This window comes from Lytechinus pictus, chromosome 14 (genome assembly GCF_037042905.1).
Source record: "Lytechinus pictus isolate F3 Inbred chromosome 14, Lp3.0, whole genome shotgun sequence".
NCBI classification, from domain to species: domain Eukaryota; kingdom Metazoa; phylum Echinodermata; class Echinoidea; order Temnopleuroida; family Toxopneustidae; genus Lytechinus; species Lytechinus pictus.
In genome coordinates this window covers 24,332,280-24,338,328 of record NC_087258.1, presented here as the reverse complement: position 1 = coordinate 24,338,328, position 6,049 = coordinate 24,332,280, and positions in this window count along the sequence as shown.

Sequence of the window (6,049 nt, the reverse complement as noted above, 5' to 3'; positions counted from 1 at the left end):
TCAAAATAGAGTAAAATTCCTTTAGCAGAATGGTGAAAATTTAATAAAAATTTGATGTAAAATAATGAATTTATTACATTTTAAAGTTGGGTAATATTCAGTGAGAATATTCAGTTTAATGCATGTCATCATGAATATGCAATAGATGGGCCGATTATGGATGATGTCGTGTGTCCACTTTAATATTTCGTATCTCATAACATGAGATCATAATTTATTTCATATTTTCATGCATGTGTGTAAAACACGACTCCCTTGTTAATCAGTACTCAATCCTATTTTTTCCATTCTTGGAGGAAAAAGGAAAGAAAGTTATTTCATGTTTAAAAAAAAAAGAGAAAAAGTGGGGGAGATGACATCATCTTACTCATTGCATATTCATGAGGACATGCATGCACGGAACTTTTTCACCAAAATAATGCAAATCTTTGAAATGTTGATGAATTTTGATGTCCAATTTTGATGAATTTTTCAGTGTTTTATTTTACTTTATCCATTCAAATCACATAAATTCAGTCCAGAGTACCCTTCAATGTAATCAGGGCAATTATAATAAAATAAAATGACCTCCATTGACCCCATTTTGACCCCTTACATGGTCACACCAAGTTGAGAGTTGTTCCTTGAGACGTCATTGAGCATGTGAAAGACAAAACTTAATCTTGGCCAATTTTCTGAAGTAGATGACAAATGCTGCCTATTTTTGTACAAACAAATATACAATTTTTTAAGGGAAATTTTGAAGGCAAAAATACACCAAGGCACCCCTTTCTCAGTTTTGAAAGCCGCCACAGCAAAACGGATTATGAGGGATTCGATACGGGAATGCTCTTCAACATCAATAATGTTATTAAACATGATGTTGGATCACATTTATTTTAATATTTTCAAAGTGGTATGTGACCAGTCACCCCAAAACCCATTTGGTTTCCAAAAATGAAATATAAGAAAATTAGCTTACATGTACTTGAATGAGAGTAATTCTTCATACTGTCGATATTTGAAGTTTTAAAGTTGAATAAAGAGACAATATACTGTACAAGAGTTTATTCGACACCATTTTTTTCCAGACTGTATGTTTTATACAAAGAATGCCTCATGCTTGAGTAAATCACACAAACTTCAAACTTTCTTTTCTCCATAGTAGTCTTTGAAGCTGTCACTGAGTTATTTCTACATTCAATCAAGTAATTGAGTGTTTTTTTTTGTAGCTGATCGACTTTTCATAAGTTATCCATCATTTTAAAGCATAGGATGTGCCTTTTCAAGCTGAATAAAAAAGCTCAAAAATTTATTCAAGGTGACTCATGGTTGGTTTTGGGTTGCCATGTCATATATTATCTCATTCATAATTCAATGAACAGTGTCATGAAATCAAATTGGTGAAAGTATTCAAATGAAAATGCATTACTTCTGACAGGATTTACAGGGAGATTTTAGGTGGTTTTATTGATAAGCATAAATTACAATATATTTTGTTCTATTTCATATGTTGATGTACTCCAAGTGTTATTGTATCATTCTCTGAGAGGAAATGGGTTTTATGTGGTTTTTGAGAGTTGCATTATGTTTTTAAGATTATTCATGGTATTTAATGTACCTCATAGATTAATGTACAGGATATTACAGGGTGTGAGAGTTCAGATTTTTTTTTGTTTTGATTTTCAGCTTAATTTCAGGTTATTTTTGGCTTTCCTCTGTACAAAAAGTAGGGGTAATCTTTCTATTTCAGATTTTTTCAACACTCTTCAGCTTTTTCCAGATCTTTCTATTTGTGACCACTCACACCCCTGATATTTAGAAAAGATATATGAGGGGGACGAGCATGAATAAATGAATCATCTTAGTGTCTTGGATGGAATTAAGCTGGTAAATAAAAAAATGTGTTGCCCGTGTATTGGATTTTCAAATTAATATAAGGTTTTTGTCTCGCCTGCATAGCAGAGCGAGACTATAGGCGCCGCTTTTCCGACGGCGGCGGCGGCGTCAACATCAAATCTTAACCTAAGGTTAAGTTTTTGAAATGACATCATAACTTAGAAAGTATATGGACCTAGTTCATGAAACTTGGACATAAGGTTAATCAAGTATTACTGAACATCCTGCCTGAGTTTCAGGTCACATGACTAAGGTCAAAGGTCATTTAGGGTCAATGAACTTAGACCATGTTGGGAGAATTATTTTCAAAATCTTAACCGAAGGTTAAGTTTTTGAAATGACATCATAACTTAAAAAGTATATGGACCTAGTTCATGAAACTTGGGCATAAGGTTAATCAAGTATTAGTGAACATCCTGCACCAGTTTCAGGTCACATGACCAAGGTCAAAGGTCATTTAGGGTCAATGAACTTTGGCAAAGTTGGGGGTATTTGTTGAATTACCTTCATAACTTTGAAAATTTATGGATCTAGTTTATGAAACTTGGACATTAGGTTAATCAAGTACCACTGAATATTCTGTGCGAGTTTCAGGTCACATGACCATGGTCAATGGTCATTTAAGGTCAATGAACTTTGGCCGTGTTGGGGGTCTTTGTTAAATTACCATCCTAACTCTGAAGTTTATGGATCATTTCATAAAACTTGGGATATAAGAATAATCAAGTATCACTGAACATCCCCTGTGAGTTTCAGGTCACAAAACCAAGGTCAAAGGTCAGTTAAGGTCAATAAACGTAGGCCATGTTGGGGTAATTGTTGAATTGCCATCATAACTTTGAAAGTTTATGGATAGAGTGAATGAAATGTGGACATGGGTGTAGTTGACAAGTCTTAAGTCACCGTTCAAATGTCATCTATGGTCAATGAACGTGGTATTATGTCATTATATGAATGGTGTTTTTGTGAATGATTATTTTATAGTAGTTTTCAAAGTTAGCACTGCTGCTATATTAAATCGCGTAATGCAGGCGAGACTGCCAGAGGCGTTCCACTTGTTTGTAATATAAGTTCTAATAATAAAATATTATATTATATTATAATATAAGTTTTAGTGGTGGTTTTTTTTCCGGGGATGGTGGCAAATAACTAGGTAAAATTGTACTTACTGACTAAATTCTTCGCTAAAAAGGTGAAATCAATCTATTGAATCATGCATGATTGAGCACACATTTAAGGAAAACATTTCAGTTTTCTAATGGATCAAGAGTAATTTCCAGAATTTTAGTCAAATAACTTTTTCTAGAGAATGTTCAAGTGCGGTGGTGCTAATCTTTCATTGATATATGCTTACCAAGTAAAGTTTATCATCTTTTGAATAGCTCATAGGATTCAGAGGATATTATGGAAAATTTCCAGATTGGAGCCATTAACATTATTGAGAAATAAAATATATTTTTTTTCTTCAAAAATTTGATATTTTTAAAACCACAAATGTTGTTAATGTATAAACACAAGATAATATTTTTATATAATAATTGAGTGATCACTCTCAAATAAAAAGCAAGATTAACTATTATCCACTCCTAATGTTCATTTCAATTCTGGTTATTTTGTTCAATATATTTTCATTGAATGTAATGCCATTTTTATTTGGGGGATTAAAGTTATCTGTATATTTTACGTTTGTTTAAAAGCACATCATACAGCCCTTTGAGGCAAATATTATGTCAATGTGTATGTTAATTCTTATATTAAGGTGTATATATCTAATATTTGGTAGGCCTACATTAAATTCATTCTTGACTGAAATTTGCAAAGTAAAATTTTGAACTATTGTGACCCAACAATTAAAAAGAGTCTTGAGAAGAGGCAAGCTTTGCTACTTAACAAACTGGGCGTTGTGGCGTGCGCCTGTAATGCAAGCTATGTGGGGAAGTTACAAATTGATGCAGAGGTTTGAGGTTCAAGCCCTGGTCACGTCTTTCAGATGGTGACGTTAAAGGTCAGTCCCAGACGGAAATAATCATATCTGATTGAAACACGTCTGACAAAACTCAAATACACGCATACCTCTTGGAATGAGCAGTGGCCCGTAACACAAAGGTTAGCGATTAATCGTACGCTTGATTTTCATGACTCATTGTAGTCAATGCAATCAATCATAGAAAATTGTTTACGATAATTGCTAAGCTTTGTGTCACGGACCACAGAGGACACAATGAAACACATAAATGGAAAATGAGGGGCACAAATTTATGGTGCGACGTCTTCCGACAGCCAATCGGAGCCCAGACTTTATTTGTGCATAAAAATATCCCAAGAAAATAGGCAAAAGTTTGAAATGCCATAATTTTTTTCATATTTCTTCCAATTTTTATTAAGTTTTCAGCATTATTTATGTTTGATTTTGATCTGTTTATTCCAATTAACATCAGGATGGACTTGGTTGTTGAGCTTGCATGTTTTCTTACTTTTTCAACTGGGTTCCAACTTCCCAAAGCCAATAAACAAACTTTTACAAGGGCAATGCACAAATTCTACTCGGTCAAAAGGAACAATATTTTTACACAGGCTACATTGTAGCTTTAATAATCTTTACTGAGCACGTATGTCAATAATCAAGAGATTGGTTCAATCACAGAGAGGCTATAGCCCCTCACATCAATAGGTGGTTTCAGACCGCCTCGAAGTTTTTCAGTTCCAGGTATTCTCTGATCGGGAAATTTACCCTGATCAGAAAATACCAGGTATTTTGGTAATGTGAAAGCAAACTACGCGTAATTTCCCCGAAAGAAAATACCCGCTAAATAGTAGGTACTTGGCGAAATTACGAGAACTTTCGCGGGGATTTTTCCAAGGTCGCAGGTATTTTGGCAATGTGAAAGCAATTTACGGGAACTTTTATCCCAGCATGTCGTTGGGCGCGGGCGCTGTGGGTGGCTGCTGGGCTAGTGCTTTTGAATCTCGCGCCTTGCCTGCTTATTAGACCATACTGCGCAATGCTCTTAACTACAGGAATTTATCCCGAAGGGTATGTTTCGGGGCGGTGTGAATGCAGGAATAATTAATGGGTATTTTTTAGCCTAAAAATGTTCTCGTAATTTAACGGGGATTCTTGTGATAGAGGCGGTTTCAAACCGCCTAATTAGTTTCAGAATCTAAAGTCACAAATTGGCAAAAGAAAGGCCAATAAAAATGAGATGGGATTTAACAAACTTCAAACCGCCTAATTAGTTTCAGAATCTAAAGTCACAAATTGGCAAAAGAAAGGCCAATAAAAATGAGATGGGATTTAACAAACTTCCCAGTCAGTCCTCCATGGGCATGTTTAAGTATTTTGGCTCGGTCACAAAGAAGCTACAGAAAGTTAACATCTAAATTTTAAAATTGTGTCCATTAACGTTATGCTTCATTGGTCTCAACCGCAGTGTGGCTTTTTGTTAAATTTGATTCAGAAACATTTGATGTTTGCCAGCCTGTCTGTATCTTTGTGTGGCTGTGTTATTGTTCCAGTCATTCAAATTTATACATTGTACATTGTAGTGTTGGATAAGTTTGATCAAGGACAACAAATAGAATTGAAGTTAATAACTCCAGGTAGTTTTTGTCTGTCCGTCAGAATAAGAGAAACAAATAGACACCTGGGCCCCATCATACAAAGAGTTACGATTGATCCAATCAATCGTAACTCTATGGAAATCCATCAGTGTCATAATTTTTTCTATAGGAAATTTGCACAATGTCCTTTGTAAACAAAGGAGAACACACCAAATTGTAAAGAAATCAGTGAATGTATGGATATACATTCATATGTTAAGAAAATTTTTGAGCAAACATACAATTTATAAGTTGACTTTGCTGGCTTTCCATAGTTGCCATTGATTGGATCAATCACAACTCTTTGTAAGACGGGGCCCAGAAATTTCTATTAGAAGTTTTGCACTGTGTGACTCATAGAGTATGTAAATGATGGAAGCTCAGAAAAATGCTATCAAAATAACCTTTATGCTATTTTCTACAGAAATTTTTTTCCACAGAAAAAAACATTGTCCATATCAGATATTTTGTCACTATGATGTTGTGAAATTCATGTTGTTCAACAATATACAATACACATTGAACGCCTGTCACTCCCCATAGTGGACCGAGTCTGTGTAGAGAATACGAA